The 22,242-nt window shown below is 39.8% G+C and overlaps 1 pseudogene; it reads left to right on the top strand.

Annotated features, from left to right (window-relative positions):
- The first annotated feature begins 201 nt into the window (after window positions 1-201).
- The window catches only part of LOC116081590, a 69,778-nt pseudogene continuing 47,737 nt past the window's right edge, over window positions 202-22,242 (top strand).

The raw sequence follows: 22,242 nt of genomic DNA, 5'->3' as shown, positions 1-22,242 counted from the left end.
CTGAAACTGAGAGAGGCAGTTCAGCCTGACCCATTGACTTTCCCTACAACCTTGTGAGAGTCACTTAACCTCTGTGAACTTCAGCTTCCTTTCCTTAAAATAGAGAGACCAGCATCCTGCTACAACACTGTATGATTTGCTTAAAGTGGTGCAAGTAGAAAAATCACTGTAAGGTTTTCAGTGATGGAGTAATAGTTCGCTATGAAAGGCCTTCTGGAAGGTAAAGGGACTGCAACATGTCAACTACTTGGGAAACAGGGGTCAATAAATGAAAAATAATAGAATTCTGTAATCCCAAATCTAGAAGACTCTGAGATTGAATGTTTACTGCCAGAGTAAATTTTTGACTCAAAATATCTGAGTTGGTGCTTGTGTGATTAAAGACTTGACTTTTTGCTTTGTCCGTACACACACACACACACACACACACACACACACACACATATATATATACACATAAACATGTATACACACATGCAAATACATTATATGTACATATGTATATACACACATATACATACGTATATACATATACATCCTGATATAATGCAATGTCTCTATGCTCTGGAAACTAATGAATTTCCATGTTGCCCCTTTGTTCATTTCTCTGCTATTTGAGGAGATCTTGCAGAAAACACCTGTCTTACTTAGCTTATTTTCTCCAAGATCTAAAATAAATGCCTGGAACATGATAGGTTATTTGAAAACAGTTCTGGATTAAATGAGTAGGAGAGTAATGGGGTCTGTGTGATGAAGAAAATGTGAGCAGAATCTCAGGAAGTAGGGAAGTAGGGAAGAAGGGAAAGCCCCATTTCCTCCCTTTTGTTCCTTGGGGCATTTAAAGGATTGTGAGCTGCTCCAGGGGCCTACATCATTAACTGGTGAGTGGGCGGAGGGGCTGGAAGCAGCTCCAGAATCCTGAAAAGGCTGCTGGAGGAGCAGAGCTGGCAGCAGAACCAGAGCCGGGCAGGCAGCGATTCTATCACAGAGCACAATTGCCTTTTTTGGAGGGCTGGCTCATACACAGCTGGTGGTACAAGCTTCGCAGCCACAATGCAGAGAAAAGCTGGGAAAATCCCACAAACTGAAATCGTATCTGTTTGTGGTCCAGTTGGGACTCCAAATTTGGACAGTGGAATTTGGTGGGAAAATGTGAAATGCATCAGAGGTTATAGAGCAAACCCAAGATTTATCACTATGGCAAGTGGCTATTTCCAGAAGAACCAGCAAGTCATGATGATGATGTTTCCATGAGCGAGGAGAAGGAGGGGGAACCTCAGCTAAAATCAACCTGTCAAAAATCTTTGGGCAAATGAAAAAAAAAAAAAACCAAGTCAAAGTTGCTCTGTGATGTTCTTTGGTGTAAATCAGAGTATATGCATCTGGTCATTGGAAGAACGTGAGACCAATTGATTAGGGCATCAAATCCCAGAGGCAAGCAAAGCAGTTGGAGCAGGTGCCCAGACTCTGTGCAACTCGGCTTCTGTTTCAAAGCTGTTAAATATATCTCAGTGAGAAAGTTAGAGGCTGGAGACATCGGATCAAGCCAGCACTGGTTCTTAATGGACTGCTGGGGAACATTTTAGCAAGTGAGACACAGAGGCAGATAGATCATACTTATGTGAGACCAGCTGAGACCTGAAGTACAGTCCGGCTCAACTCTTCACCAGTTGTGTGAGGTTGAGCTTAGTGGGCCACCTCTCTAAACCCCAGTTTTCCATCTGTAGATGCCATTCTTAATACCTGCAAAGACTGTGCATTCAAATGGAAGGTCTTTGTTGAATGATGTTCACAGGGTGTGCTCAAGAGGATGAGGGAGGCCACCACTGGGATACTCTGCTTTCAGCATGAGAAATTCTTTTCTCTATATGCATTAAGTTGATTGTTATGGAGTCAGGCTAGCTGAATGTAGATCATAGTACTTAAGCAGGATAGGTTACACAAAATTCTGGAATGCTGGTTTTATTAGACATGTACAACTCTAGGAACACAGGTTATCAGTACAACAACTTACACAGGGAATTAGTGTCAGCAAAATCCTGGTGGGTAGGCAATGTTACAAGGACTTTGGTATTCTCAAATTGCACTGCAATATACCAGGACTGTCATAAGCCTCTGACTTCATCCTCACTCCCTCACATTATCTGTTTAGCCCATGAGGGCATTTGACCTTTTGATTCCTCCTTGAAGGTACTAGAAGGCCTCAATTAAGAGACTAATACTTGAGGGCAATACTAAAACACCATGTAATTGTGAAACATGGTCACTGTTGTTAAACCTATTATCTACAATGACTGCTAATTTTGCTAGGTGGTTACGGGCTCTGGATAGAATAGGAAGCCCAATTTCCACTTGGCTAAAGTGTTGAAGTGGGAGACCATTGACAAAATGGTCTTCCCCTTATCATAAGCAGCAGCAGCAGCAGCAGCAGCAGAGTAGCACACGCTGTCTCAGCTTAGGCTCAGCAAGAAGACAATTTGTGTTATTTTTATGGCAGAACTTTATTCAGGGATTTGGAAGGAGCCAATAATCCTGACCATATAGACCTCTGCCAAAATACTTCTAGCCTCACACCTCCCATCTTCCTAATGCTTTCTCCATAGATCAGTGTGCTTTCCACAGCTGCCCCCTTTACAAAAATTTTCTGCGTTCAAAGTTCTAAGCCACTTGTTCTCTGGAACAAGAGGGAGGTCAGGCAAAGACTACTATTGAAGATTAATATTTTAAAGTTTATCCAGCAATATCTATTACATTGTAACAAATACAAAATTTTATGTATTATAATAATCTCCTATTGTCAAATATCTACTTTAAATTCAATGTAAAAATTCATATTTAAATAAAATTATCAGAGTTTCTAAGAGAGAACACATGTGACAGAAATATGTAGGCTTATCAACTAACTTTAGCAATGAGTTTCGTTGTTTTTGTAGTTTTGAAATATAAAAGATATTTTGTGATATTTATATAACTGTAGCAGGATGTGACAGTACATTATGGCATGGATGCATCTGGTCTTCAAAAGTTTTGGAGACATGGTCCTTGCTGTGGTGACGTGAGAGAGTGTGATATTTAATGGAATGGTCTAGGGTGGGGAGCTGGCCTTGGAAGAAATTAAGATAGTTCTTGTGGAACCCTTGTTGCTCTGAAAGGATCATCAGAAAAGGGTACTTCTGGCCACCTCCTGGTCTCTCTGACTCAGTGTCTTGCTGTGGCTCCCCCACTATGAAGCCATTTATCATGAGATGATGAAGCTGGGAGAACTTTGGCAAAGCTTTTTTTCTGTTTGACCTCTCAGCCTCTCAGCCTGTGGGAGTGAATGTACTCCTTTTCTATATGTTGCCTAGGATCAAGTATTTCACTATGATAACGGAGAAGGGAGGAATACAATGTGATTTCCACTGATAGTATGATTTTGGTTAGTTGCTTACATTATAACCTGAAAGAAAAACTAATGTTCAGTGATAAGTGAATGAAACAAAGTTGCAATTATCTTCCAATCAAGAGCAGAAAGCCTCTAAATCAGAGGTTCTTAACTTGTGGGTTGCAACCCCTTTTGGAGGTATCAAATGACCCTTTTTACAGGGATTGCCTGAGACCATCAGAAAACACAGATATTTACATTAAGATTCATAAAAGTAGCAAAATTACAGTTATGAAGTAGTAATAAAAATAATTTTATGTTGGAGTCACTACAACGTGAAGAACTGTATTAAATTGTTGCAGCATTAGGAAGGTTGAGAACCACTCCTCTAAATCTTCTCTAGCCCTCTTTTTCTCTGAGAATTAAGACCTTGGGGTGAAGGTTGCACTCACCTCTTAATTCTACATGATCTTGTCTGAATAAATATACGTGCTTTGGCCTTTTAAACTTTAACTTAGGATCCTGATGGTGATCCTACTCCTATTTTGTATGGCTTCCAGGTTATATTCCCCCTACTGTGTGTACACAGTTGTCCTCTTTCGATCCACTCTGGTACAACTTTGTGCTGGGTTTCCATGAGAAAATGTGCAGGGTTGGTGTTAGCAACCTTTCATGATAGGCCGAGGGACTGCATATGTGAAACTGGTTTCACCATAGAGGTCTACAGAGGAACATACTGGCTCTAGCTTGATGGATTAAGTGGTAGTGAGTTGGGAGAAAGCTCAATTGTGCAGCAGGATCTGGCAAGCCTGAATTGAGTGGGAAATTCTGGGTGTCTGTTGTGCAGATGGGTAATTAATTATTAGCACAGTTTGCTTAGTTATATTACATTTTTTCTTTGTTCTTTATGCAGAATAGAAGAGCAAAGTGGTGTATGTATGTGTCTGTGAACTTTCTCAGCCTGACTGTGTGTGGGAGCATTGGATAGGACGGAACTGTTAGAACCAGTCTCTGTTCTAGCACTGAGTCCCATGAAGAAACAGCATATAAGACTAGCATAGGCTGCTAAAGCACGCTACCACAGGCTAATTCCTTAAGCTAACTCCATGTACTTTTTATCGCTAGGAAGACATGGACGTATTGGATTAGATGATGACATAATTGTGATCTTCCTAAGAGTCTCCTGCTGGCCACATCCTTGCCTTTCATTGTGTGGCCGACAGACAGGTTATCTTTCTCTTGAAGTTATTATAAGGGTATTAATTACATGACCCAAAACCCCCACCTTACATCTTCTTACTCTGGGGACTTGGGCTTCAGTATGCCCTGTTTTGTCATGCCTGGAGAAGAAAGTGCAGTAGAGATTGGTTGCCATCTCTTCACTAGATCATTTGTACATACCTTCACTTTTTCCCCTCATTTTGACTCAATTTAAGCATATATTTTTCACCCTCATTTTAATTAGGAAATGTATGAGACATGAAATAACCCTGTGAAGCTCCCAGCAGTGATAGAAAATGTGACCTGAATCTGGCGATGACATCTTTTTGGCCTGGTGATCCATTGGTGGATGGAACATAGTGCTTCCTCTACTCCCTGAGTTCTGGAAGTTTCAGGGAGCCACTGACTGTGGATAATACCTCTCTTTCCTGAAACACTGGCTACAGATGTACCACTGAGTCTTCCTAGAGATGCTCTGCTCCTAGTAGCTTTGGCAAGAACCTGAATGTGATGGATGATTTCAGAGACACTGTGTGTGATGGAGACACACTTGTTTCAGGGCAGTGTGAGGTGCTTGCTAGACTTCTCAGCCATAACAGGTGACACTCTGAATAGAGCTGAAGTATGCAGAAAGGATGTCATAGAGTAGGTATGAGTCATCACTGCTCCTGTCATACAATCTGTGCTAAGGAATAAGAGAGGACTGTGTAAATTAAGGACACACACTATTTGAGGCCCCCCTCCCCCGTATGGTATGCACCAGACCCTAGGTTATACACTTTCACACATGATACTTTATTCTAACCTCAGGATAAAATGGAAAGATAGAAATTATGGTTGCTAGGGAAACAAGATTTATAAATAAAATACAATCCACAGTCAAGTGTGTAGTAGGCATCGAAAGGAGACATATTTCAGCTTTGGGGATGGAGGGCGAAGGTGAAGAGAGAAGCTCTAGGCTCTTTGCTCACCAGCTCCCACTTACAGCACTGGCTTAAGGATGGTTACTACTTAGGCATCCAGCAGACTTCACACTGTATGTGTTCTTGTACTGGCTGGTTTTGTGTGTCACCTTGACACAGCTGGAGCTATCACAGAAAAAGGAGCCTCCCTTGAGAAAATGCCTCCTTGAGATCCAGATGTAAGGCATTTTCTCAATTAGTGATCAAGGGTGGGAGGGCCCATTGTGGGTGGTGCCATCCCTGGATTCTATAAGAAAGTAAGCTAAGCAAGCCAGTAGAAGCAAGCTAATAAGTTATATCCTTCCATGGCCTCTTCATTAGCTCCTGCTTCCTGACCTGCTTGAGTTCCAGTCCTGACTTCCTTTGGTGATGAACAGCAATGTAGATGTGTAAGCTGGATAAACTCTTTCCTCCCCAACTTGCTTCTTGGTCATGATATTTTGTGCAGGAATAGAAACCCGGACTCAGACAGTCATGATGGTTTTATGTGGTGTATGCACATTTGGACATTGAGTTGTGGGATGGCCTTTAAAATTCTTTGTGATTTTCTGGTCAATGCACAGCCTATGCACCTGTATGGACAGTGGCCCTTGAGCTGTCAGGAAAGCTCTGAGCTATCTCTGGTGAGTGGCAGGATTTTCAGCACGGTCAGTGGGTTTGCTCTGTGTTCTTCCTCTGTGATTCCTGTCTCAGGGATTGCAATCTCTTCTTTATTGTCCTCAACCTGTGTTTCAGCTCTTCACTGCTCCACATATTCAAGCACCCAGGGGTCCACTGTGGCTCTTTGCCTTCTCCTCTGACATCTGTAACAGTGAGCCTATTGGTGTAGCTTTGGAGAACATGAGAGCGGTGAAGGTGGGGTTTTCAATTATTCCTCTCCTCTCAGCTTATGAAGAATGATTTAGCTTCATGACACTAGCTTAGCTTAAGTACTGCCCTAGTTGATTCCATCATGCATTTGGTGAACTCTATCATGGAAGCTGGCTTTCTGAGAATAAGCAGTTTGTCACTATGTATTCAACACATTTATTGAGTACAGGTTTTTATGCAGGCACTTTTACAGATAATAGAGAAATCACAGTGGATATGACAGATAAATTCCTATTCCTATAGAGCTTATCTTCTGATGGAGAGGCTGGAAATAAATACATAAAATGCCCTGTGATAGCTAATGCTATATGTCAGTATGGCTAGACTATGATATCTAGTTTTCAGTAAATTAATAGTCTAGATGGATTGAAGGTATTTCCTTCAGATGTGAGTACCCTCCAAAGAACTAGAATTTCAGAGGAGCAGATTGCCTCCATAGCTTGGATAGATGCAATCCAGTAGTTTAAAGGCCTTAAGAAAAAGATCAGGTTGCTTAAGGGAGAGGATGTTTACAGTGTAACACTTTTCTGTGTCTCTAGCTTGCCACCATGCCCAAGACTCTCAACTCAGTCCTCATTATTGTGTCTGCTAATACTTTTTTTAAAAATTAAAAATTTGTTTTTAAAGAAATTTATATGTATGTACTGTATTTAAATTCTTCTTCTCCTCCCCTTTCAAATCCTCCTTCCCTATTTCCTCTTAGACTCACGACTGTTCATTATTTATTTTAATAAGTTTATTTAGTATTGCTCACATGTCCATATGTTTAAGGCTAACTACTTAGGATTGAATAACCTATCAGAAAGCTCATCCCCAAAGAAGCCTAAGTTTTTTCTCAGGAGCCATTTATTGTCTGAAGTCCTTCATCTTAAGGGCTGGGGGTTTATAGATTTCCCCCACCCAAACTGACATGTCAATTTCCTAAATATACCAGTCTATCTCTTTGTGTCTCTCTTTCCGCATTTGTTTATATTTGTGTTAGTATACATGGCACCATAATGAGATGAAGATAAACAAGGCAGAACAATTGGATGAAAGAAATTAACACCTTAGATAGCATAACCCTAAAAAGGACTTTTAGGTTGATTGACATTGAAGCAGGAATCTAAATGAAAAAAAGATAAGTTCTGTGAAATGAAGTGGAAATTTCTGGTTTCTTTGGAAACTCAGTTTTGTAATGTGGTGTTTTTCTGGAGGCTGTGAGAGGATGTTTTGCTGAAACAGACACGTGAGAAAACATATGATACTGAGAGGACATTGCTGGACTGGATGTTTGAGAGGGCATGTGATTTTTGGAAAGAGTATAAATGGGACCCTGTAAACAGTGAGAGGATGCTCTTGCATTGCTCTGTTAAGCAATGCTTTGATCATCTTCACATGTTGTGACTTAGAAGAGAGAAATGTGCCAAAGAACCTCTCAGGACATTCTGCCTAATTCTCGCTGCTTCTGCTGACTCATGCCAATTGGTTGAACCTTACAGGTCTGCTCGATTGACTTGCTGCTCCTGATTTGTGTTTGGTGTTTGCTGTTGGAATGGACTGCTGATGTCCTGACAACAAAGATTGGAATCACCCCAAAGAACTACTTCTAAACAGGTTCATAAGCCCCTGTCTTATTAACTATCTTTCTTCCCTACCTTTGGTTAGGGTCCTAGAAGGGAGGTTGAAGCATTAAAGAACCCTACATAGAGTAGGTTTAGAAAAATAAAAGCCTATAGTGAAACAGAAAAACCATGCTCCCACCACTAGAAAAACAAGGAGAAGTACAAGTGTTCAAGTGCATGTGAGCCATCAAAGATGAATCAGGTGACTAGAGTGGCTGAGAAAGCTTGAACACTGGTCAGGGATGGATGGTGAGGTCATAGAGGACATTAGGACCAAGTAGTAAAATGATTTGATTTCCTTTTAGGTGCTGTGAACAGGACAACATAAAGAAATGGGGGAGGGGGTAAGCATCACTTGACAGGTTATGACATAAATCCAGGGAAGAGGGTGGGGTGACTGATGCATCTTATCAGATGGACTGACTTGAGAGACATCTAGAGAACTTGTGAAGTGTACTTTCTATGTGTCTGGGAGGATGTTTTCAGAGACAAATGGCATGTGTGTTAACAATTTGATTGGAGACCTACCTGTCATAGGGTGGGGGCAGATAGAACAAAAGTGGGGAGAAAAGGCAAGATTGTTCCCTTGTCTACACATTCAATTCTTCTTGAGCAGGTAGGTTTTATGTGGCTTCAATTGCTAGGGACACCAGACTCCTAATTCTCTAGCCTTTAAATACAGATTTGCATTAACAGTTCCTCATGGAGTTCCCAGGCCTCGTGCTTGGCTGAACAATAGGTCCCTCTTGTTCCAAGGCTGCTGGCTTCTTGGATTGTCCAGTTACTGGTTTATTTCACTCTTCAGTAAGTAGATGCCACTGTGGGTCTAGGATTAGCTGAGGGGTTAGATTCCCCAATGGCCAGACATTAGTGTTAGGTTTTTATGACTCATGGTACAAATTACAACAACTTTATTGATGCCAAAACAACTTGGAATTTTCACCTTGCATCCTGGAAGCCAGAAATTTTAGGTAGCTCTTACCAGGTATGTTTTCTGTTCATTTGACAAGATACCCAAGAAGATGAGAAGTTGATGGAGGATTGGTTCTGACTTATGGTTTTAGAACATCATCACTTGGATCTACTTTTCATGGCCTGGATGGAGGCAAATGTTATGGCAGGGAGTCTGTGGCAGTAAGAAAGTTTCTCACCCACCTCATGGCGGCCATACTTAAAGAGAAGTATCACTCTCATAGCAAAACCCTTCCCCCAAGATTTTAGTAAACTGAGAATCTATAAATGGACTAGTCCACTCTAGGCACTCACAGAGCCCTCATGATCTAATACTCTACCTTTTACTACTGGTGAATTCTGGATTAAGTCTTTAGCATATAATCTAGAGCCTGAATTTTTGAGTTTCCTACCTTCTAAAAACCTTTACATCCTTTTCCTCATGTACCCCTTCCATCATTTTCATATCACTAAGGTGATTCTTTCTCATATCACAATACTCTGTCATCTTCTCCATGCTTTAAAGGACCGGTAGTGTCTTAATTAGGGTTTTACTGCTATGAACAGACACCATGACCATGACAAGTCTTATAAAGGACAAGACTTAATTGGAGCTGGCTTACAGGTTCAGAGGTTCAGTCCATTATCGTCAAGGCAAGAGCATGGCATCATCCAGGCAGGCACGGTGCACACACACCTGAGAGTTTAACATCTGCATCTGAAGAATGCTAGTGGAAGGCTGACTTCCAGGCAGCTAGGATGAGGGAGGGTCTTAAGCCCACATCCACAGTGGCTTACTTACTCCAAATAGTGCTACTTCCTGGGCCAAGCATATACAAACCATCACACATAGTTTACATTGATTTCACCTGGATATTTCAAAAAATCCAATCTCTGCTATGATGCTCCCTGTCCAAGCTGGCATGTATGGAGGCAAGATTCTTCCTTAATTGCTTCTCTATATTACTTATTGAGATAGTGGCTCTCACTGACTGATTGGCTACCCTGACTATCCAGCAAGATCCCAGGATCCACTTGTCTCATCTCCCAGCATTCCTCATGCTGAGTTTTTAATGTAGGTTCTGGGGATCTGAACTCAGGTCCTTATACTTGTACAACAAGTACTTTGCATACTAAGTCATTTTCCCAGCTCAAATATTATCTTAAAGTCAGCCAATTAAAATATTTAGTCCATTTGAAATCATAATTTGCTATGCCATTGACCCTAACAGATCTGTATCTTCTGAGTGTTAGGATGGGGGAATATTTAGAGAAAGGGGCGTTATTCTGCTGGTTATATCTATGATACAGTTATCTACTTATAGATTATTATGTGCCTCAGTTTACTTGTTCATAAAACTGTGACCACAGTCTCACTCAACAGAGAGGGTATCTGTGATACTTCAATGTTGCACATAAAACCTTTTGATCAGAAGTATCTGAAACACGTTTAGTGTTGAAAGATTACCATTGTATGATATGAATTCTAATACTTTCATTTTGTCAGTTCTATAATAACATATTTGTAGTGCTTGAGTTTGCCTGTTTCTTCATATCTCATACGTTTTTTAATTAGATAGCATCAAAAATGATGTATCTTCTATGCTTTGCCATATGGTACTATTATTCGGACTGTACCAGGATAAGTCATCTCAGGACATAGTGATGAGGAACTGTTTATAGGTGCACATGAACAAGAGTGAAGAAAAATTCTCTCATTCTATCTTGAATCCAATGCTTCTGCTTATATTATTTATGACAACTGTATTTATTTGTAACTATGTCTATACATCTTTGACTATAGCCAACTATAGAGTTGTTTATCTACTTCAAGAACCTGAACAACTTTTATAAGATTTTCTAAAAATCTGTACTATAGGATATTAGGTTTTGAATAATTGGTGTCCTACTATGACTCTCATGTATTGTGAGTGGTTGGTTGTCAATTGGTGATACAGTTTTGGGTGGTCCAAAGAGTTTAAGCTGTGGAACCTCACTGTGGATCACTGGGGGCTGGGTCTTGAGGACTTTGCCTCATTTCTCTGTCTTTTCTCTTCTTTCTGACTGTCATGTAACAAGTAGTAGTAGCTCTGTGCACCTGCCTTCATGGCTGTAGTCAATGGAGGCAAGGAGCATGGATTTAAAGTTCTGAAATTATGAGTTAAGATCATTTTAAAGATACTTTACTCAGTGATAAAAAGTCATACACAGGACATGAGTTTGTTACACAGAATATGAATTTGTGGGTAAAATTTGCCTACCAGTTTATTTATCTTTTATTACTCCTTTGGGAAATTCATACAATATGTTTTGATCATACTCACCCCCAAGTCTGTTTTTTTTTTTTCTTTTTTCTTTGCCACCATCAAGGCCAATCTGTGCTGCCCAAATATTCTTGGATGTGTAGTCTTTCCTGGTTGACTTGTCAGCAGCTCTAAGAAGAGAAAATTGACCTTTCATCTCCCAGCAACTGTGAATTCCCAGTAGTCCTGAGCTCATGCGCAACTTCCTCTCTGTGCTGGGATCTGGCCTGATTTAGGTTTGCACATGTCCTATGAATGCTTTTATACCTGCTATAAATTGGTATGTGTAGCTGGCCTGTTGTAGTCAAAGGATACATCTATCCCCAGGTTTATGACTGTAGTATATAGCACATCAGAAGCATTAAATAAGATTTTGTTCAGTGAATAAAATAAATGATTAAAAATAATACCTTCAGTGAATTTGTAATTTTACTTGAAATTGTAATTTAGTCTTTTCAGATTTTACTGGTAATCTTATAAAAGTATTTAAGTTATATTTCCCATTTTTTTTTGCTCTTTTTTTATTCGTTCCTATTCTCTGAACTTTCTTTCTTATTGAATGTTTCCTTTTTCCCTACTCAACCCGCTCTTCCTCACCATTTATTGCCTACAGTTGCTACTTTCTGAGACTCTCAATATTCTACCACACAACTTAAGCTTCGTCTTGAATCAAGGCAATGAAGATAATATATGAATGGGTTTAGGAAATGGTTTTTTCCCTTTGTTAAAAAAAAAAAAAAAGTAACATTGCTGCCAGGTCACCCAGAACAAGTTCCAATTCCCAAGAGCCAGGGAAGAATTTTTAAAGTAAAAAAATCAATGGCTATGAAATTACACATTAGTCCAGGGGAGAGTTCTTGTCTGTTTTCCCAGTGACCATCCATCTTGCTATAGTAATAGTGGCACAGACAATTTGCTGCAGTGAAGTTGATCTATAAGTGTTTTAATTAAAGTTCTGACAGCCAATTGAAGCCTTTTTTATTTTTTGGATGTATCATATCAATCTTTCTAAGTCTGTGAATGTCCCTTCCTGGGGAGTTTAATCATTAGGGAGGGACAGGATTATATCCTGTATGTGTTAACTCATCAAGTAGGCAGTGGCAGCCATGGCTTTGCCTTTCCTCTTAAGCTCCTCAAGCTCAAAGTTTCATAAAGGTACATCTTGACAAATTGTCATTGAATACAGGACTTAATACAGATATCCCTGGGACAGTGATAGAGAGGAGGATAAGATGGGAATTTTGGCTGTCTTTTTTTTCTAGCTTTGTTGAAAAAAGCTAGAAAATACATAAATAAAGTATAGAGACTGTATTTATGTGGGCAAGTTGCTAACATATTCTCTTTATTTTCCTTTTATCTATGTATTTTTAATTAATGTATTCTTTGGAAAGCTCCTATAAGTATACAATATGTTCTGGGCATACTACTTCTACACCATACACTATTATCCCTCTCTCACACCCCTAGCTCTTGCTCAAGCCCCACTCTTTTTATACTCTTTTTGTTTATTTCTTGATTTGCTAGAAACTAAGTTAACTAAGTTTAAGTTCTTTGTCAGCTGCTATGGTTTGAATGTGCAGTGTTTCCTAAAGTTTGGCATGGCATAAAGCCTTGGCTCCTATGCAATTATGCTGCTGGGATGTGGGGCCTCGGGCCACAAGACCTTCCTTTCTTTCTTTGCTTCTTGCCTTCAGACATTAAGTAAGTCTTCTGCCATAAGTGCCTGACACAATATTTTGTCTCCACATATACCTCAAACCAATAGAACCAGTCAGGTACAATAAAACCACTGAAACTAGGAGCCTAAGTAGTGATTTCCTCCTTTTAAGTTGTTTATATCAGTTGGTTGTCATAGTGGATGGAGACATGACTAATATAGTTCTAGCTAGAACTATCTGAAATAAAGAACATACATATGTATTCACATATGTGCTTTATTGACATTTGTATTAGTCAGGGTTTCTATTCCTGCATAAACATCATGACCATGAAGCAAGTTGGGGAGGAAAGGGTTTATTTGGCTTACTTCTACAAGGAAGTCAGGACTGGAACTCAAGCAGGTCAGAAAGCAGGAGCTGATGCAGAGGCCATGGAGGGATGTTTCTTACTGGCTTGCTTCTCCTGGCTTGCTCAGCCTGCTCTCTTATAGAACCCAAGACTTCCAGCCCAGGGATAGCACCACCCACAAGGGGCCCTACCCCCTTGATCACTAATTGAGAAAATGACCCACAGATGGGTCTCATGGAGGCACTTCCCTAACTGAAGCTCCCTTCTCTGTGATAATTCCAGCCTGTGTCTAGTTGATACACAAAACCAGCCAGTACAACATTTAAGCAAGCATTTCTCTAGAATTCTACAAATAATTCTTATATTCAATATTTTATAGACTGATTCCATTTGGACTCCAAATACTTGACTATCCCACATGTCAAGTGGGATATCCCATCAATGCAGTCTCAGTCATGATATCTTTTCTTCTTCTAAGAGGGATGTGAGCCCAACCAATGTGAATTCTACATATACCTTTGGTCTCCTGTATTTCTCTTTGAAAAGTCATTGACCAGATCATTTGTCACCTTTGCTTTATCTCTACTTCTTACACAGCTAATTGCCATGGTATTTTGGTTATTACCTTTTGAGAGAGAACAACATATACAGTTGTTTCTATATAGGTAAATAAACTACTGTAAAAGTCAGTTGGAGGGAGTAGGGTGACTATCATGTGCTGCAGCCAACCAACCATGTTCTCTCTCTCTCTCTGTCTGTCTTACTTTCTCTCACTCTCTTTTTCACTTTAATTGAAGAGTGACAAACATCCTGTACTCATTGAGTCTTACATATTTCTCTCTGTGCAGGTATCCTTTATGTGCTCTAAGAAGGTAGAGTCAAATAAGATAATGTAGATTGGAAATATAAATTGAAATCTGTATGCTTCTACAGAATTACTAATATTTCTGCTTCATGATGAAATTTCTGACTCTGAGATACCGTGGGGTGATATAAAAAGTGTAAGTCAGTCTGATCATGGCTGGGAGAATAAAAATCCGATTAATAGATAAAACAGGCAAGAAATGCATTATGTAGGAGATTTTATGCTAGGCACAGGGGTGTAGAGAAAAATTCGTATTGCTACATGTGCTTGTTGCATGATAGGGTTTCCCAATTTGGAAAGACTGTATGTAGCAGACATAATGGAAGTGAGACATTGGAAGGACTGTCCAAAGTATGGATCATAGTGATATAAGGGACCTGAGCAGTGACTTCTTTGTCATTAAAGAAATTATCTAGCAGGGGATGAAATGAGGTACCTGAGACTCAGGAAGCTAAACTGACACTCAGGGCTTAAGAAGCTCATGAAACTCATTAGACTCAGGAAACTCAGCCTAAGATTTGCAAGGCTCCTCCCCAAGGTTATACAATCAAGAAACAATCCCTAGAAGTCAAGGAGGCTCTTCAGTGGAGATACACACAAGTTGGGCATTGCACTTCAGGGATGCAATGTTTTTTGAGTTGTTATCTATACTATGGTGATTCTTATTGATTAAGCTGCCATTGAGTCTTCAATTCTCCTGTAAATAACTCCTTACCCATGTTCCTAAAAGTAACCATAATAAATTAATTTGTTCACTAAGTTAGACTTGAATAGATATATGGAGAAAATATACACTTATTTATGCCTTTTCAGGAAATGTCACGTAACAGGAAGGATGGACTCTCTACTGAGATGTGGGGCTTTCTGAGGATATTGTTCTATAATGTGAAGATATAAACTCCATGGGCATGGGAGATAGTGTCTTGATGCTACATAACATCTCTACATCTGAGACAGTCCTTGGCATATAAAAGGCTGTCAAAATTTGTTAAATGAGTTAATATATGAATGCCTTTGATTTGAAAAAGAAAAAAAGAACCAAGCAAGTGGTGATGGGAATCAATTAAGTTGAGTAATTTCAAAGTACTGTGTGGGTCATGAGATCATCAAGTACATTCATAGACAGTTCTGTCCTCATTGCAAAGAACAGAGGTTGATTTAATGACTAGACTGATTCTGACTTTGTCTATTAGTCTATATAGACTACATCATTATCTAACTTGGGTTTCTGAAGAATATTTGAAATTGAATTCAAATATGGATTAAAGATATCTGGGAAAAGGTAATAACTTTTCTACTATCACCAAGGATGCTAAGCCTGTGGTATGTGTGTATGAGTGTGTGTGTGTGTGTGTGTGTGTGTGTGTTTACTTTGATTCAAACTATAACAAATAAATGACCAGACAATTCAAATCACCTACCTTTATGATAAATGTCCAAGTCACAGATTTTTGATGAGGCATTGACTATCTTTTTGATTATTGGTATTTAGAAATATCAATCAATCTTTTTGATTGTTGATTGTTTAAAAGTAAAAATTCAAGTAGGTGCTAAGTAAGTACTAAATATTAACTAGCCATGTATTTTATGTTTATTTTCCTATGGTTCCTAATTTTTGGATAGGGGGTCTGGTGAATAACAGTGCATGATAGAGCAGGACATGAACATGGGGAAGGGGATAAACAACAGTATGCACATCTGGAGAGTTTCTTTGGAGGTCTATATTTCCTGTGTTGTGCCTCAGGGCTGCATATTGCTGGTGAAGGAGCAGACTTCTTACTGTTAGGAAGAGTTTCTCCAGGCTGAGTTTCCATAATTTTACCTTCAGTTCCATGTGCAAAGCTGTGGTTAAGGTAGTGAAGTGTGTGTGTGTGTGTGTGTGTGGGTGTGGGTGTGTGTTATTTTAAAGGAATGGAAACATTCACATTCATATTTACATCTCCCATGGTGATAGACATGATGATTCACATCATTAGAACTGATCTGAGGACTTTACTTTTATGGAAAAGTTCAGACCTGACATTGGTTGCATCAAGTTATGGGTTATGTAGGTGCAGGTCTAAAACCCAGGCTTTCAATCCCCACTCATGAATAACAGGATATTGTCCTGGAAAGGGTCAAAGTGAGGTGCACAGAGGTCAGATGGCTTGTCTAAATGATGAATTGGTCTCTGTGACCTAGAATGAATTGGTTATAGGTTGTGACCTATTGGTCTTCTTTTTTCCCTATGGCCATCTGATGGCTTATCATGAGGTCAGCTCATGCTTACTAGACATGTATCCTTAGCACAAACTATTGGAAATTACTTAAACCCTAGGCTTCTCAGGCTGAGCTGGTCTTTGTATGCAAAGACCATACCTACAGAACTGGTGTTGCTGACATTGGCCACTCAAGAGGGTCAGCCCTTTAGTTCTGATTTTAGTGAGAACATGCTTTATGATATGGTTAAAAAAAGAAATAACAGAGTTAAAAGACTTTGTGAATTTTGGTAGAGCTGACCTATGATTCTTTACTTGTCATAGGGTTGGTACGACTAGGTATATGTTTTGGTCTATCTGAGAGAATTCCAGATATACATAATAGTTTGTCTATCTGGATGATTATTTTTAGTTTGTTAGTTTGATAGACACAATAGTTTAAAGAATTCAAGGTCATTGGCTTTGTTTACACCTTGGGAAGAAGAAACATGGGTGACTCTTTAACATCTTCAAGTTCAAATATGTGTGGTCATTGATTATAACCCACATGTACTTCAGACTACCTAATATGTAGTGAACAGCAATGGAGACAAAGAAAACTTCATGAAATAAAGACTTGAAAAGCATTACTGACATAGTTTGTGCCCGCAAATATATAGGCTTTCAGGAGGGAGACTGATGGATCTGAATTTTCAATCAATGATTATAGAGGTAAATTAGAATAGTTGTATTTAACAATTACATGTATAGGACAAAACCAAAGGGATTAAAACTTGTCTAACTTTGAAGCAATTTTGACCTTAGTTTTCTCATATCCACAAATGGAGATGCTGCTGCTGTTTGCATTTGGTGCTGTGAGAACTAATGAACTATACTGTGCACGGCTCCCATATTCAAGAATTGTTAGCTGTCAACAGTACTGTTTTACCCAGTGTGATGACTTTCAGAATAATGACATAATTTGCTTGCATGCTACATTGGGTGGGAAGGTGTACTCTGATTTTGAAATGATTGCTTCTTAGCGCCAAAGTCACAAGTTGATACTCTGTTGGGTGGTACTGCAGCGTTAGACTCTATAGGCCCTACTTCTTCTCTGCTAATGACTTCCTGTCAGTTTCCATTTAGGAGGGTGTGAGAGAGGGACCAGAGGGCAAGAACACAAAGTTAGGTATGCTTTGCCTTCAGTGTGTTGCTGTGCCTGTTGGTGACAGTGACTTACAGAGCAGCACTAAGTCACAGTTTCTAGCTCTTTCCAGGCTTCTATTTTTCATTTCCAGAGGAAGCCTTGTCATATTCTTCCTTAGAGGAGTCGAGTCCAGTTCTGAAGAACCCTTCCTCTAAGATCCCAAAGCTTAGCATCTTCCCTTTCTCACAAAGGTCTAGGTCTTACGTCTTTGGAGTCACCTCTCAATGACTTTTGTTCCAACAGTCCCAAATTCTTGCCTTTGTCCAGCCCCAGGGTAGATGTTTTGGATTATATTTTCATTGCATTATATGATCAGTCCTGTGTGTTTGCTTAAGTATATTTGATTTTATATTAAGATGAGGCCTGCTGTGAATTCTAGGTGTAATTTATACTCATAATCCTCCTGGTTCTGCTTCCTCAATGCTGGTATTATAGGTTAGGCTCACTCGGGTAGGCCCTAAATGCTGCGGATATAGGTTATAATTATAGGTCGTGGGTCAGGCCACACTTGGTTCTGGAAACTTTAAAAGTAATTACCTACATTAAATTTTCTCTGTTAAAAATAACTAGTATGGGTGTCTTTCCCTAGTGACTTATCAGGAAAAAACTGCATACCTAGAAGGCATCCTTGTGGAGTTGTGTTAGTTGGGCTTTGCCATTCTGTTGTAATCCATGACATCCTTTTCTGCCACCCTTCTTTTCTTACCAAGGTTGCTATCACTTTTACTGCTGAGCTTTTTCCAGAGTTAATCATTTAAGGATATATATGCGTGTGTGTTTATATGTACACACACACACACACATATATATATATATATATTTGTATGTATAGATATACATATGTGTATCTATCTATCTATCTATCTATCTATCTATCTATCTATCTATCTATCTACATATATATACACACACATAACCATTTCTGATAGTTATACAGATACTAAGTGTTTTCTTGTATCTTGTATTAAAGATGGGTAGGATGAGCTGACAATTCCTTGTGATGTTTCATGAGTCATGTTCATTACTAGCTTGCTTTTGCTTGGCTTCAGAATCACAGTAGATTAGCTTTAACTACTCTTAATTCCCTAATCTATGAATTATATACTTAAAGCTCACAAAACTCTTTCTGCTATAAGTAACAAAATCCTTCCCTGAAAGAAATTCTTTAAAACAGAAAAGTCTAGTGCATTTGATTGAAGTATAGGTGAACTTTAAATATTTCCAGGGATCCTCGTCTCATGCACTAGTCCTAAACTGAACAGAAAGAAACACTGTGATTGGCGATACCTTGGCTACAACACTGAGATTATAAAAGGATGCTCCCTTAAAGTGAAGTCAGGATGGTATATTCAGAATAAAGAGGGGGAAGATTCTGGGCAGGGCAAGATAGTTACTATTGGTTATACTATTGACCATTCATTATACTATCCAGAGATTTTGAGAATCAGCCCTGTATCTTGGAGACTTTGCTTGCAAGATGGGATACTTTGCTCTGCAAGATGGGAACTGTCATACTAGGAACAACTTGTAAGACAGCTTACTCGTATTTTTTTTTTCTCAGCAAGATTCTTGTCTTCTAGTCCCCTTTCTGATGTATAACATAGAGACTAACTGACCACCAGTGTTGACTCTGACTCTGACTTGGGTTTGAATCTTGGTTTCTATCTGTCCACTATGAAATTTTGAGAAAGTTGTTTACCTTCTGTATGTATCTGTCCAAGAATACCTTCCTTCATCAGTCTTTCTTCTACTATGTAACCTTTATCATCAGGTTTTATAGTCACGGTTTTCCCATGCTAAAATATGGAAATTTGAAGTTCTAAAATAGTACCTGACATATTGCAAATCACTGGGCATTGGTTGGTTATTATCACTCTCAGCCCATGACAGAGATGATTTCCAAAGAGCAGATCTACTATGCACTAGATTTATCATACAAACAATGGACCAGATTTGTTTTCCATTATCTAAATCTTCCAAATTGTGTCTCATTGTTCTTCTTTTCAAAGCCAAATTAAAATATATAAAGGCAGGTTTATTGGGAAGCAGATCTTGGGCAGGTTCACAGGTCCCAAGGAACAAGACCAGAGAAGTTCCTTCCATGGGGAGGAATTCTGGGAGAACCTGGAGCCAGGTCCTCCTTGATATGTTAAATAGGCACTTCAACATCCTTTTTGGTCTGAAACCCAGCAAACCCAATAAAGGGAAAGAAAGTAAGATCAGGAGTCAGGTATTCCTTGTACTCAATGCATATCAAAAACAATATCAAAGTAATTGTTACTTAAGTGTATGGACATTGGCTCAAGCCATGAAGCAGAAACTTCTAGCTTCTTTGTCTAGGCCTTCTGGCTTAGGGAGATAAGTACATGTGCACCTAGTGGGTTTGCACAGAGCACAGAGGCTTGAGGGCAGCAGCTTTGCTATTCATATCCTCACTCCATATGCCTCAAGGTTTTTAATCCTGAGTGTTCATTTATTATGTCATCTCCAAGGCTCACTTATTCTTTTACTCCCATGTATATATTTTACTTCACTCAGCATTAAATAGGTTATTATATACAAGTACCAGTAAAAACTGCCTATTGTTAAAATAAGTCCTCATCCCCCATCCTCAGTGTGTTTCAGCGTGGGCTTAAATCCTGTTTCCCTTGATATTCTTGTACCAGATGCCTTAGGTTTTACCTTAAAGAGAAAGAATTACTCTTCAGCGGGGCAATTGAGTCTTCAGAAATAGGAGCTTATGTTCAGCTTATCAAATTTGGATCCAGCTCCTCCTCCATGATAATTAACATGCAATGATATTCCTGATTCTTTTCCCCTGGCAGGACCCTGGCAGACTTTGCAAGGTTCAAGCTGGTTCTGAATAACACTAAGATAAATCTCTGCCTTTGTCACACTGTTGAGTCGCTAATAAAGAGAGCAGGCAGGCATTGTGGCGGGCTTTCTTTGGTCAGAGAGCTCTAATGGTGTGTCAGGATTATATAATTCACCCTCCAAGAGCATCCAAAAGAGAGATAAATTGTTTGGTTGGGAGAAATTAACCGCGGATTGATCCTATCTGTTTTAATTTAACACAGGATGGCTTAGACTACTCCAAGGAGCAGATGGGCTATTGATCTGACAATAGGATAATCAGAGCATCAAAGCTGGGGTGGGAGAGTGAAGGGAGGGGCTTCCGAAGCACTTGGGACTTTGCCAGAGTATTCCTCTTGGCACGAAAGCCATCTTTTAATTGGGCACGCGCCTTTGCCTGCTAACAGTTCTTATTATCCATAAGAGCTCCCAAGGTCTGGACCTGCATGGAGTTTTCCTGTAAAGAGCTTATGCTGGGCGTGCTGCTTGGCAAAGGGATGCAACTTGGCAGTGGAAGGGTGAAAACTGTGGGGGAAGGGAGCAAGGAGTTGGAGTGCTCTGGGAAGCCACTGCTGAAAAAGATGGAGACAGAGATAGTAGAGTTGGAATTAGAATCATCTGGCTGAACTCAGAGGCTACAGTCTTTCTTTCTGCCTTTTTTTATTTTGAATTTTTCTTTAAATAAGTGTTCTATCTCCCTGCTACCAGCTTGTTTCACTTCTGCCTAATTTACCCATACTACACTTACAATCATCTTCTCCCTGATCTCAAGGGTATGGTTTCTATGGGAGCCAGGCAAAGGTGTATATGGAAGCAGAGTGTCTCCAGGGTGTTGGGGCTGGGGCCATGCCCTTCCATTGTACCTTCAGTTTTGCCTGTGAGTTAGGTGTCTCCTCTGGCTCATGGACACTCAGTTAAAAGCTCATTGCCCCAGATGCTCCCAGATGGGTCAGATAGAGTTCTTGGGATGCTATGGTGACTACTAGGTCAGGATGCCCCGACACATGACCCAGTTGAAGACCCAGCCAAGGCCAAGTCTCAAAGGGCAAATGCAGACCAGGGGGTCAGGGAAAGGGCAAATGAGTCTTGTGAGGTTCACTTGGGACTTTTACAAGCTGAGTCTGCCTGACTTTGAGAAGACCCTGGTTCACTCATGTCAAGGATCTTTGGGGATGAAGTGGTAGTAGCTGTCCATGGAGAATCAGAGTTTGCACTAGGGCTGTGGTCCGTTGGTAGGGGTCTAAGGGATGTCCAGTGCAGCAGGAATGTGCAGATCTCTGTCTCTCAAGATGACAGCAAGAGTTAGAAAACCAACCTGAACTTTTCTTGGTAATGGAAATAAATGGCAACAGTGACATGAACTTAGGTCTTTAGTTGGGGATAAGGGGAGATGGTGGGTGTACTTTCTCCCTATTCTCTTCTACCTTCCCTGCTGTCCTGCCTTCCACCCTTCCTTCTCAGACTTCCAGTGGTTCTCCTCATGATTTAGAGTTAGAAAGGCCTCATGTCTTGTCAGGATACCCACCAACATCTCCTAAGTGCTCTTCCAGCAATGGGAGCCTGAAGAGACTGAAACCATAAATCAGGTCACATGTATCTGGAGGGAATTTCCTAACTGTGATAGTAACAACCACACCCACCCTACTATTGCTGAAAACATCTTGGATATATGAGGAGAGACAGGGAAGCCTTTAAAAGAAAGGAAACCATTCATTATTCATTCAACTTGAGGATCTATTACTAGAAACTTCTAGGCTCTGTGGAGTTGGTAGTGATTTTGCTGACTTTATGGAATTTGCATCTCAGAAAAGTGAAAACAGCTATAAGAATCCATTTGAGATATTGTATGTTAGGAGGA

Source organism: Mastomys coucha, unplaced genomic scaffold, assembly GCF_008632895.1.
Source record: "Mastomys coucha isolate ucsf_1 unplaced genomic scaffold, UCSF_Mcou_1 pScaffold7, whole genome shotgun sequence".
In the NCBI taxonomy this organism is placed as follows: Eukaryota; Metazoa; Chordata; class Mammalia; order Rodentia; family Muridae; genus Mastomys; species Mastomys coucha.
Note: the sequence above shows the minus strand (reverse complement) of the source record. Positions and strands in the feature narration are given on the sequence as shown.